This window comes from Lissotriton vulgaris, chromosome 4_1 (genome assembly GCF_964263255.1).
Source record: "Lissotriton vulgaris chromosome 4_1, aLisVul1.2, whole genome shotgun sequence".
NCBI lineage: Eukaryota > Metazoa > Chordata > Amphibia > Caudata > Salamandridae > Lissotriton > Lissotriton vulgaris.
The window spans coordinates 1469063777-1469077849 of record NC_141691.1 but is presented as its reverse complement, the minus strand read 5'-3'; the positions used below and the strand labels follow the sequence as shown (position 1 = coordinate 1469077849).

General features: G+C 44.1%; 1 protein-coding gene across 1 annotated transcript in view; it reads right to left on the bottom strand.

Annotated features, from left to right (window-relative positions):
- The window catches only part of MAPRE2 (microtubule associated protein RP/EB family member 2), an 859854-nt gene extending 851090 nt beyond the window's left edge, over positions 1-8764 (bottom strand). The window contains exon 1 of the mRNA XM_086965723.1: positions 8684-8764. The gene's annotated coding sequence lies outside the window, so the exon portion shown is untranslated. The remainder of the gene's footprint in view (positions 1-8683) is intronic.
- Positions 8765-14073: the final 5309 nt, after the last annotated feature.

The following is a 14073-nucleotide window of genomic DNA, read 5'->3' as shown; positions in this document are numbered from 1 at the left end:
GGCACCAAAGAGTGGTTCCCTTTCAGATCCCATACACCATTATCAACAAAGAGGGATGATCTGTACTGCTCATAGGGCGACTCAATGGCCTCCCTGTCCTTCCAGGGAGCATATATGCCCCAAACTCTGACCACAACACATTCTTGATGTCACTCTCTGATGTCTTAGCCCAAAAGACTCACATGTCATGGGTACTAGGAGGCGATTACAACTGAGTGCTAGATTTACAATTAAATTGTTCTAGCCCACCCCCCTTGCTCAGGCAGAGGGTTTTACAAACTGGGTGACACACTGGGCTTTGGACGACATGTGGAGAGCTCTCTACCATGATTCCCAGGTTTACTCCTTTCACTCTGTACCACACGATTTATTAGGCAGCTGTGCTCATCTAACACCTTGGCCCTAAGAGATCTACATTGGCTACCTATTAAGGAAAGGGTCTACTTTAAGTCTCTCTGCCTGGTATTCAGAGCGGTGCACGAGCTGGGTCCAGTCCCACTGCAGGAAAAATTTACAGGGTACCAGCCCATGAGGCAGCTTCACTCCTCTAGCGCCAGCCTATTGACGGTTCCCAGGTTCAAACGCTCTAGGTCGGGAGGGAGGGCATTTAATGTGGCTGGTGCCCGCCTATGGAACGAGCTACCCCATAACCTAAGACAAATTGATTCTTTGACAGAGTTTCGTAAGAGTCTAAAAACCTGGCTCTTTCCTAGGGTTTAACCTCTTGTCTCCCTGTCTTTCTGCTTTGACCTATTCCATTCTGGTCAATTCTTGCTAGTCAGAAGTGCCAGGATACCCGTAGGGTGACAGTTGCGCTATATATGCACTATAATCAATCAATCATTTGTACGCCTCAATCACATACTATGTTCTGAAACCCTGTTACCATTGGTACGTACTGCAGACTACTTAGGCTATGTGGTCTCCGACCACAGTGCCCACATCGTAGATATACAATGGGGTGTCCCCTAACCTCCGACCCCCACTTGGCGCTTACCCGAGATTGCCTGGAGGACCCTATTTTTCGGATACCCGGGAGTCACCTACTTAATTACTTCACCGAAAACGTAGGCATAGCCTCTAACACAATCCTCCAAAAGGACGCCTTTGAGGTGGTCACCCGTGGCATTTGTATCCAAGAAATTGTAGGTGTCCGTAGAACCTTTGATAGGGAAATCTTGGAGGCAGAACAGCGCCAGTTGCTGGAACACCATGTTGAGAGGAATGCTTCCAGTCGGACCGCACTGGAGGATGCTAGAAGCCAACATGGAGCTCTCTTGGAGCGCTTACAGTGTTTTTAACCTCACTGCATAAGTGGCTAAGAGCCGCACAGAAAGTGGTATGTCTGGTTGCCTTCTTGCCTAGTTGATTCGTCGAAAGCAAAAAGAGACTACGATTCCTTGAGATTGCTCCCTCCATGGGTACAACCTTACATACGCAGGATGACATCCTCCTGGAATTTTATAGACACTACTTTAACATTTATAATGCACCTTGCCGTGCACCAGCCGGGGATGAGGAGTCATTCCTAAAACACCTCTCCCTACTATTTAATACCATATCCTAACGAGGCAATCTGGACGCTGTGATAACACGGGCGGATGTTAAACAGGCGATTCCAGACCTGGCGAGAAACAAGGCCCCTGGCCTTGACGGCCTTTCTACAGAATTGCATGACACTTACACTAATAGTTTGACATCTCGATTAGCTGATATGTACAACGTCGTCCTGCAATTAGGTGAGTTACCGTCCTCTCTCTGAGAGTCTTAACTGGTCTCTAGTACCAAACCAAACCGAGACCCTAACCAAGAGCCTACCTACGTATCTTTATATCACCCTATTGCCATACTGGGGCCAGATTATAAACTACTGGACATCATTTTGTCCACTAGATATGCCCAAACCCTTACAGAACTTATCCACCCAGACCAAAATGGGTTTGTCCCCAGGCGCAGCACCTCTCACAATCTTCAGAGTCTTCTTCACACCCAGGATCATGTCCAGGAGTGGTTCCTTCCCTTTCGCGGTGTGCCTGGTTCTGGAACTGAAGAAGGTGTTCCATTTGATAAATTGGAATTTCATGTTCCAAGTGCTTACGCAAATGGGCATAGGTAAATGCCTCCTAGCCTCTACATGACTCCTTTTTACAAAACCTCTCTCTCGGTTCTGGCTGGGGCACTACATCTCTGCCACATTCTCGGTCCAGCTTGGCGCTCAGCAGGGGTGCCCTATCTCATCCCTTATTATCGCAATGGCTATGGAACCACAGGCCATCCGACTCTGATAGGCTGGTCGACACTGGGATATTCCCCTTGTTGACCAGAAAACGCAGTGCCGTTTTACGCTGACGATCTCTTATTGTATTTCCGGGACGCCCAGGCAGACCTCACCCTCGTCCAAGATGCACTCCAGCCGTTCGCCAAACACAGCGGCCTAGCGATCAACTAGGACAAATCCTCTGTTTACTCGCTTCACACTGCTCTAAACCCGCAGGAGATCTCTCTGGGTGTGTTGCCCATTGCTTGGCAAAATTATGCAGTCAGGTATTTAGGAATTTGCCTATTCCACTCCCTGGCTGACCTTCTTCACTACAATTTACAGCATTAACAACAACATTGCACTAACAACATTGAAGTCCTTTGTATCTTTCTGGAAGAAATTACCACTTTCTACAACAGGGAAGATCACCCTGTCAAAGATGGTGATCTTACCTTGTCTTCTGCATTATTTTACAAACCTCCCAGTGGTACCCTCACAATTTCTTTTGTGATCTTGACTCACTGTTAACAGAACTTATATGGGGTAATGGTCGCCACCGGTTAGCCCATAAAAAATTACAATTGCCTACCGGAGAGGGTGGTTTGGGCATCCCATCATTTGAAGCCTACATCCTGGTGGCACAATTGCAATGGGTTGCTAGGTGGTTTACGACCCGCAAACTAAAGGAAACATGCCAACGATTGCCGATCCTCACTGCTGCCGCCGTATGTGGCTTCCTACTCCCACACCTTGTACGAGACTACCCATGCTCACTACAAATCCAGGTTGGCCACCAATGCATCACCAGGATATGCTTTCTCACGCAACATATTACACCCTGCTCCCTCTATTATGTTCCAGGGTTCCCACTACAGGGCATCCCACGTTACTTAGGCACATATTTAGCTTCAGACCAGCGTAACTGGCAGGATCGGTACCTAACCACAACCGTCGACCTCTTCTCAGATGGCCATTATCTCTCATTTGAGCAACTCCAGATAGAGCATGCCCTTCCATCTGGACAATTCCCCACCTGCCACCAATTACACAATACCTGACACACTTTGTGGGCAATAAGCGACGAGGAGCCTCTTACACTTGCTGTTCTTCAAATACTTCTCACCATGGGGAAGGGTTGCCACTTGATCACAATGCTCTGCAGCATAATCCGATGCCACACCGGAATCTCTCTAGGGCTCTTCCACACTAAATGGGAAGATGACATGGGAAGGGCGGCGAATGATATGGAGTGAATCATCCAAGCCCTAGCTTTTCCTCACAACATCTAAAGAAAAGCCAGATTCAAAGACATCCAATTCCATATCCTTCACCATGCATATTTGATCCCCGGACAATTCAATCCCTATTTCCCCACTGCAGATTTACAATGCCCCGCTGTAACTCGGTAGAAGCGGACTTCTGGCACATAGGGGGCCATTATGATGTCGGGTGGATCGCCACCGCCCGAACGGCGGTGGTGATCCGCCCGACATCTTCGCCCGGCCACACTTCAAGTACCCCCGCCATATATCAATTGTGGGCGGTACAGCAGTGGACGGAATGACCGTCCGCCGCTTTAGAACAGGCAGGCAAATGTTACGATTGCCTACCGTGCAGTCCTGGGCCTGAATATAGTGGCAGTGCCTAGCAGGCACCCCCGCCATATTAGGATATGTGCAGATTTTGGCCCTTTCCACAGCAGCGATGCCACCATGGAAAGGCATGCAGGCTTTGGCTGTGGGCCCCCCTGGGTGTTGGGGGGTGGGGGATGCACATGGGGGGTACCCCCCTGCCTTTGCATGCACAAGGTGGCAGGCACCACGCGCTGCCTGTCACGTTGTGCATACAAATGCACAACATGCATATTCCACATTGTGCCAGGTGCTGCTTACAGCACCGCCCGCCACAATGTTGAATATCCGGGATGCGACCGCCAGGGCGGTGGTCGCATCCTAATTGCTACTGCGGGACCGCCGCACCTCTGGCGGTCGCTCCCGTTTCCTGGGCCCCCCATCGTAATAGGCTCCATAGTATGGTCCAACCCCGCCATAGTCACCTTCTGCAAGGAATACATAGAACTCTCACTAAGGTCACTGAACTCACAGACATATATACCTGGGAAGCCTGCGCTCTCTATATTTTCAAGCGCAAGTAGAAACACTCCGTACGCACACTCTTTGCTGGGCTGGCCCTTTTACTAGCCAAGAGGACGCTTATGCTACAATGGAGGGCCGCCTCTGCCCTACCAATAGCAGCATGGCAGGGTGAAGTACGTACATGGAGAACAGCAGAAGGGTTGTGCTACACTTTAGGATAGTTGAACCTTTATTCCTTTTTTGACATTTCTTTGTTATGAACAGCAGAAGGGGCCACCCTCCTCTATGAGAAAGCGTGCCACATTCGCAAACGCCCCATATCCCAAGATATATGGGACACACTTCTATCACATTTCCTGCACCTCATGTCACAGGATGATCTTCCTCTGTGAACCAGACACCCCAACACACCACCACTGGACGCCCTCAGTGAACACCCTCCACAATTTATTATCACTCATATCCACCCCTCAGCCCTTCTCCCCCCTTCCCTTTAACAGTTCACACCGCATGGACACATAGAAAGTCCACCTTAACGCCCAGTTTTCAATGTTTTTTTATCTCCTTCAAGCATCCATTCACTCTTCCCGTTACCCACTAATACATTATATGCCATGTCTACCTCCAAGCCCTCCTAAGTTCTAGCTATGCAATTTACACACTGCAGTTGCATTGTTTTTCTTTTTCATTTAATGATATTAAGGTAACTTACTATGATACTCTATGTATACACTTAGTTTTGGTGTTCCACACAATTCGCCTACTTCTGTAATTCCCTGCTTATTGGTTTTATGTTGCATTTCTGTGTTTATGTATATTGCAAAACACTAATAAAAACATGTATTTTTTTTTTAAAAAAACAGATCTAGGTAACACCGGATCGCTCAGAAATCTGAAACGTTATCCTATGCAATCACTGCAACCCAACTACAGCTCTGAAGCCAGGATTAATAAATTATCTTTAAACTGATCTCTTGATTAACATTTCTTAAGACACCTGAAATTTTCTATTTAACCTTAATCAGGTCAGTGTTTCTTCAGATGCAAATAGTCATTGTGCTACCCATGGTGTGGCTCTGGTAGCCCTCTTCATGGGCTGAACAACTACAAGATAGGTATATTATGACCTATTAATATAAGGAATTTCCTGCAAAACTTTCTAAAAACAAAATGACGCCTATCACATGAACAGGTTTGTGTAGGCATTATTGACCATACCACAAACTAATTTGTGTTAGTAGTATTTTGAAATTGTCAGTAGTAAATGGTGATGGCGGTGGTGATGGTGATGTTTCAATATGTCAGAAAAAGGTGCACAGTTCTTGATGTTAGTATCCTATTGGACCACAGTTTTCATTGTTGCGAGGGATAGTATCAACAACTGAAATCATCTTTTTTGCCTGGGTTTCTCCTTTTTTTATGTGTTTATATAAAGGAAAAGGTATGCTTGCTTTTGTTTTTTAATGCAACAAAATTCTCTTGAAAGCTTTCTTTGCAAATTTAACCCATTCTCTTTTTCAGTAAAAACCTCATTGCATGAGTCTAATATCCAGTATAAATATTACTTTTATTAAACCGGGAAAGGACCATAACTCATCTTTAAAAATTAGAGGGAATGCACATATTATGGCTTTTTCAGACTGTCTTTGGGAAATCGACTATCTGAAGACCAAATATAACCTAGGCAATTCACACACAACACCTTTTTGTTTTATATAGCGCAAACTCGACCCGAAGATATCAGAGCGCTTTACATGATCACCATTTGCGTTACAGACGGGCAGATTCATGTTTTTTTGTTCGGCATGAGAAGATTAAGTGATTTGCCCAGAATCACAGAATGTTGATGGGCCCTGCCAAGACTCGAAGCCAGTTCCCAAGTTTCTAAGCCGACCACTACAGCCGTTAGGCCACATCCATTCCTCACAGCGATTCTACCCTTACTGCTGAAAACCCGTTCAGGCTACAAAAAATTATTTCTTCAGTCAATTGCACTGCCGGCATCAAATACATAAGGCAAATGCACACTGGGTGAACAGTCCCTCCTTACCTCTGAAAGAAGTACTTCAAATCAGCAAGTAGTACACACCTATTCCTAAAAGGATACAAACGGAGGATTGGATCACACAAACCAATTGAAAAATGGTTTTATTGATATTCCAGGACTGTTATGAATACATAGATGGTACTATGAACAGTCAAGTATAAATGAAATCCAGGGAAGCGGACACGTGTTTCATCCTTTTGGACGTTATCAAGGCTGGTGGACTAAGTATCTTGTAGACCCGGCAACCAGAACACCCAATTTATTTACCAACTCTAAGGGTTTAATGGTTATTATTAAGTAATGAGAACATAAAATATTGGAAAGTAGTGGTATATGCAGAGGCAGTGACAAGTAAGGCCTACGTCAGAAGGGCTCCACAATATGATGCAAGGATTAAACACGTAAAAATGTTAGGTCACAATAAGCCGTTGTGAATAAGAGGCGTACCATTTTGAGTGTGTGACATACACACCCAAAATGTATTGTTCCTTACAATCATTTTGCAATTTATTTGCGTGCTCCAGTCCTTCTTTTGTATCTCAGATTAATGGGGCCCCAACCAGGGTGGAGCCCAAACACAACACCTTAGGAGCCGGTTGTTTTGGTTTTTTATGAGCACCACCTTAATGGTACAGGTAATTACTTTAATAGGAGTGAACCTCGGAGGATATTTTAAGGTCCGTGTCACTGCGAGCATTGAAAACAATACACAGCATCCTCAACTTATTTCAAAGCAAGCGTGATGTGGTCCAAATTCTTAAGATGGAGGTAGAAAGTCTGTTTGGATTTGTAATATCTGAATTTTGTGTATTTATTTGTTCGGTATACCACCTTCAATTACATTGCTATGTTCTAGATAGAAAAGAACAAGGTTCATAGCTAGAACTGCACATTAATTCAACTGGATTGCCAGATAAACCTTTTGATCATCGGCAGCAAGTCGTTAAAATCAGTGGTCTCAACTGACCTTTAATGTGAAGGGAAGGTATCTGCATTTCACTTTTAAGAATATTATAAAATGATAGGTTTCCTGCATTGAGCAGCCTGGCTATTTTGATATTTGAGTACATTTTAAGGGAAAGCTCAAGCTCCAAAAACACTTTCATGAAACATCTCCAAGTACAACACCACTGTTAACAAGCTCATAAAGTTGACAGCAGAAAGGCATGTGCATTGGAAAAGCTTATAATTGGGCTAAAACTGAATGGCCCTGGTAGGAAGGTCGTGATGGTGGGGTACCACTACTTTGGACATGTTGTTGGACAACAAAGTTATGGATGCCTCATGAACGACAGATACGTGGAAGGTGGGCTCTATCTCACCATATTAAAAATATGTGCATGTATGGGAGGCAGTTTCAATTTTGTGGTGCCATAAGAGCAGCTTGGTTGCCAATCATTATTCGCCCCACTTACGTTTTTGTGTGGCAACTGAAATTGTGAAGCTATATCGTGCGTGTGGCGAGGTGTGGTTGGATATAATGGGAAACTACTAAAGAGACTTCGGTAAACATATCCGTGAGCTTGCCTCTGCCACACAGAGAACTTTGAAACTGCTGTGGTTGCGCTTTCGAAATATTCACAGAGAATACAATCACACCCAAAAAGTCTAAAGGGAGGAGGCTACTCAAGAGTATTAGTAGGGTTGGGTACATCATGGTTATGAGACTGTCTCTTGTGCAGCTTGAAGTGGCATTGTCTACACATTGACAAATCAGTCATTATGTCTCGTCCTTTGATGTTTACATTTTTACACAATTTTCATTTTGACAGGAGAAAGCACTTGTAAAAGTTGGTTTTAAAAAGAGGGGACACCTTTAAAAGCTAAGAAAAACGTGAAGCAGGCAAGAAGAGAGTACACTCAGTTTCGCGCTAAACAGTAAAAAAAGGAACACATAGATTGCCTGCAACGGGCGATGGGTGGGCAGACACGCCCAATGGCACCAGAGGAGTCTTATCTCAGAGTAGGTAGGTAGTAGTCGCGAGCGGGTGTGTGAACCTGAGCACGCTGCTGCCCACTTCGGGACAGGTGGTCGAGCAGATTCAGCCACCTTGCCGGTGCCATATATAGACTTTGGCTTTTATGGAGAACCCCTCACCGAGACATGGCAATGGGGGATTCCCTGCTATCCTCTCAAGGTGGCCCCTCTCGGTAGCAGCTGAGCACGAACCTCCGCCTCCAAGAACCACTCTCGCCGGTCATGACCCACGGCAGCTGCCCCCATCCCACACCTCCCTCATTCTAGGGGGGACGTGGCGCCTTTAAATACACTTGACTCACCTGCTCCTCCCGCGCTCCGCTCCCTCGCGCTCCTGTCACAGCTGCTGTCCGGGCTCGCGCTTTGTTCCTCCTCCCTCGGTCGTCGCGAGGCCCGCCCATGGGGCACGTGACTCCCTTCTCGAGCCAGAGGCAGCCCCGCCCAGTCAAATGACAGAGAATTGACCCACAAGAGGGGCGGTGGCTCGAGGCACTTTCACTGAAGGAGGTGGGTAGAGGGAGGCGCGCGTCTCCACACGCCTATTTAAATGATAGTGAACGTTCGTGTTCGTTTTACTCGTTAGAGAACTACTTTACCCTAGACAGATACGATGTGGGGTTATTCATACATGCCAATACGGCCGATACATGAGGGAGACACGCGATGTTTTGTCTGTCTCTCGTCTGAAATCGCCTTGCCTTCTGTAGGCGTCACTGGAGGAAATACATTTTCCCTATTACGTTTTTTAGAATCTGCCTCTTTCCTCTTCTAAAATGTGTTGGCATGTATGGTTTATTTACTCTGTATGCATTGCCTATTCATACCTGAGAGTTTAGTTTACTCATTGCCCCCGGTCGGTGTACATTCTTGTGTGACAGGTAAAAGTAATGTAAAAATTGGCTTGCATTTTTAGTCATTCTTTAGCAACAAGTTAGAACATGGAATAGAAATGCGTAACGTTTCCTGAATATTTTTTAAGCATTCAACTGCTTTCAGATCAGCATCATAAAAAGTTTAATCGTGTGATGTCTGTAGAGAGATGTTCGCAGGATTGTTCATCCAATTTAATGTATATATTTATGGAAATCTCAACATGTAGGAGTCCAAAGGCAAAAGAGTGGATTGATTCAAACCTAAACAAGTGATGTTGCCCTCCGTGTCTTTCCTTGCACGACTGATGGACAGGGCATGGTGTTCGGATTTTGGTGCTCTTTTCTGAACCTGTTCCCCTGTAAAGAACTGTAACTGAAAATGTCAATTTAGACACTAGTGTAGTGACCTGCTGGTCACTGGTCTAGTGTTTGCTGTGCCAGCCACTCCCAGAGGGCTGGCTTACACCCCACTCCACATCCATCCAACACAGGCGTCACAGGACATGTGACCCTGGCAATAAAAGGGGCCATTTTCTTCCAACCATATTCCAGTGTCCATGTCATGGTTATTAATGGATGGGGGCCTAGGGCCCCACTACATTACAACTAGGACCCTTTTGGTCTTGCTAAAATGATAGAAAGTAAAGGTTTATTTTCAGATTATAAGGCATACAGAAATCAAGTAATATATGCAGTTCCTATAAAACATATATGATCTGCACGTTTAGAAAACATATACTGCAGGATTGGTGTTAGACTGATTTTAGACACCCCCACCGGGTACGTTGGCCTGTGTACTAGCTCGCACACAGTGCCACTAGAAACTCCTCTTACCAAGTAGAGAATATTTCTTGGCAACTATCGAACATGACAACCCTGATCCCTCAGGACCATGGAAACAGTGTACTACTTTTTGCTTAATCACTCGTGCTCACTCAGTCTCAGAGATTTACAAAAAATAAACTGTAGGGACGTTTTTCAATAAGTATTTATTGAACAATCGTTATTCTAGTGTAAAATAGGTGTGCTGAAACAATCATTAGACAGTAAAAGATATAAATGATTAGAAGCACTAAGGGCCATATGTATCATCATCACCATTTCCGATTTCTAAATAGCGAATTTTAAGGAATCGCTATTTAGAAATCTCTAAATGGTATGTATGTACAAAATCGCTATTTTTTAGCGATTTCCAATTATTCCTTATTTGCGAATTTGCAATTTGCGAATTTGCAAATAAGGAATAATTTCCCATTCATTTCTATGGGCCAGGAGGCCTATAGAAATGACTGTGAAATAATTCTCAATTTGCGAATTCGCAATTTGCTAATCGCAATTTGAGAATTATTTCAAGGGTGCAGGGGTGTTTCAAGGACACCCTGCTGCACCCCTGTAAATTACATGTGTGTGCATATGGCGCATATACATGCCCAATGGGCATGTATGTGCGTCATATGCCACCCTCACAAATGCACAATTGTGCATATTTACAAGAAATCGCAAATTACTTTATTAATTTGCGATTTCTAAACCTGAATTCGCAATTTTAAAAAGCTTCATAAATAGCATTTAAGGAATCGCAAAATTGCGATTCCTTAAATGCTTAAGCAAAATAAGGAATCACAATTTTTTGCGATTCCTTATTTTGCTAATTTTTCTTACATTTCAAAATCAGTAAAAAGGCCGTTTGCGATTCGCTAAGGCCGAAATTCGCTTAACGAATCGCAAAAGGCTTGATACATATGGCCCTAAGAAAGTAAAAGGATGGTAGATCTCTACCATTTTGCTATAACCATCAATACAGGCAAGTATATAAAATACATGGCAATAAAATGTGTACTCCTATGATGCTACTCTAACTAGATGTATTTAAGTGTACCTAGCATGTATGTAGATGTTAAGCCAAGAATCCCTCCAGGATAAAGGCAACCACATTACCTGAAGTGAGAGACTGTTGGACCCCATTTTGGTCTCGAGTTGGACTCCCCGCAAGGGATGTTACACCACTGCGAGTTGGAGTATCTGCGTGCAGGAACATCAGCGCCTGGCGTCATTGTATGTCAGCAGGGAAATCCTGATCTCCTCCCTTTGTCTCAGAAGATGTGATGTTCACATATCCAAAGGTCTCCCTGCTGTGCCACTTATCAGACTTAGGATGACGTCGGGAATTAACTTTATACATAGATATTATACAGGAGATAGTAGTCCTGCTGAGTTTCCAAGAATCCTCATGCAGGGAAAATCCTGCGTACTGTTCGCAGCGTCATATATAGGTAAAAGGTCAGTCCCTAAGAACCGTAATGTATCTAATGTAGGGAAGAATATAGGTGAAGGGTTCTGGATGTTACCTGAGCCTATATTGCGGTACTTATATGGAATAAATAACACAAAGTGCATAGCTACGTTAGAGTATAGAATCAAAGAATTCAGTAAAGTTAAGGTCAGCACAATTTGGCATAGATTCGCCTCCTAAGGTCAGTACAAAAGTATAGTGTGCCACCCAGCCTCTACTCAACATTGTTGCAAACACACAGCTGGAGCACCTGTGGAAATCGACAGAAATTAGCATGAGCTGAAGCCATTTTGGTTGTGGCACCCATTTTGTTAGCCATGTGATTCTCCCGTCTTCACTGTTGCTTGCCTTTCTATTTTGCTTGAGTCATCAACTGTAGTTAACTCTTTCAGTACTGAGCCAGAGCAATGTTTGAGCTCAGAAAGGCCTGTAGCTGCTAGAATGCACCTGTTTTATAATGTAACTGTCAGGTTATTTCAACTGATGTAAGCAGTTCTGTCTCCCCTCCCACTCTGCTGACTAAGTGATATCTATCTGCCCATGTTAGTCTACTGCTATTCCTGTGTATGCCTGTACCTTCTATTTGAGTCTCCATGCTTACTCAGCAACAAACTGGTTATATAAGCACCATGGTTTCCGTATTCCTTGTACTACCTCCTACAGTGCCCAAGGGTGTTGTATTGATGTAGTCCCACTCATGAGTGATTAATAAACTTGTTTTTTGATATTCCAGCTTCCGTGTCAATCTGTATTTTGTTGGTTCAAGGACAAGTGGACAGGTAACGGTGAACCCCTGCACCGGTGGGCCCCTAAAAAGGCTAATTTCCACAAATTGGCGCCCAACTCGTGGGGCTCATCAGAGATGCAGCCGTTCGAAGGAGTGGTCTTGATGGAGCACAGGACTCTACTGAGGAGGTACCCTGCACGAGGAAACTCTTTGTCTTTGCAGACCGACTTGTTTTTCCAGTTTTCCCGATCTGACCCTCCAGGTAGTGGCTGGTCCCGACTGAGATCTCCTTTGGCGTAAGTTTTTCCAGTGACCATTAGGCCGACCCAGAGCTTGGCAGGTGGAGGTTGGATACTTTGTTTTGGTAAGGTCGCTGAAGCGACACTCTTGTTTTGGATTTGCTTGGCCAAGATTCTGGTTTTGTTTGTTTATTTATTGCAATAAATAAAGGCAGGTAACAAGGAGATTTTTCTCTACCTTTTGATATACTTGGGATAAATACTATTTGACTATAATATTATAATTTACTATAATATTTTTGGCATGCCTGCTCCTAGCACACTTCGTAGAATGTGTTGCTGTCTTGGAGGTACCACTATTGATCTAGAAAGTAGTCAGCCAGCTCCCCTAGAGGGGACACCTAATAGGTTTATGTATATTAAATATGGTATTTCTTCCATAATGTATAGTACACTCTGGAACAAATATACAAAAAAGGATCCTGATCTACGATGGTCACTAAATGGGTCATTTGATTTTAAAAAGATTCAGTATGTAGAGCAGTGTCTGTTTAAACAAAAGAGTCGACAAGATATGTTTGATTGTGTACAAATGTGGAAGAAAGAAGTGCCCTATTAGGCGCCCCATTTATCCCATACTTAAAAAACCTCAAGATGATTCTATTTTGTTTGATAGACCTCCGCCCCGTATAAATTTCCTAGTGCCCCTGAGAATGAAGGTTCTGATGATGAACAGTATTCTTCAGATGAAAAAGATGACGATATGCAAATTGGGCGGACAACTCGCTCTACTTTAACTACTGAACACAAGGCCACTCTTTTATTTCCGCTGCTCATAAATCAGCTTGTGGGAGTGACTCCGCCCCAGACATCATAGCAATGATTCAGCAATGGTCAGATTTAGAGCAGTTATATTTTTTAGAGACGTTTACTCAGTTTTAGAAAACATTCTTGTGCTCTAGAGCCCTCTGATATAAATTCTGATTATAAACAGTTAAGTGATGGCGCCTTTCTTTCTTCACAGGTGTCCGATCTAATTAGGCGAGTGGTTAAATTGCGCGTTGACGCACTCCGTTTACGAGAAGAGAAAAAGGCAGCTGATAAAGCAACAGCTAAACAAACAGTTCAGTCTCCGACGCAACGAGAAGGAGTTGCAGGGACAGATAAAGACACTGGTGATATTGTAGTTACTGTGAAGCCGATGCGTGAAGCTGTGCCTTTGTATGTTCCTCCAAAGGGAGCGGGAACAAGTGACGATAAATCTTCAGATAATGCGAAGGGATATTTTATTTATAATTGGGTCTATACCCCTTGGAGTAGATCAGACGTTATAGCTCTTAAAGCTGCTTTGCCTGATCCACGCAAAAATCCAGCCGCCTTTTATGAAGAAGTAGAAGGAGCTATTAGTTCTTTCACTATAACATTGCCTGATATTGACATGTTCTTTGGACTTATTTTACCCCCTGATATGTGGAGATCAATTTGGAAGGTAGATGATAATGTACCTTATGGTGATACTTGGGTGCACTTAGAGGAAATAGATGCTGCTAGAGAGCCTGGG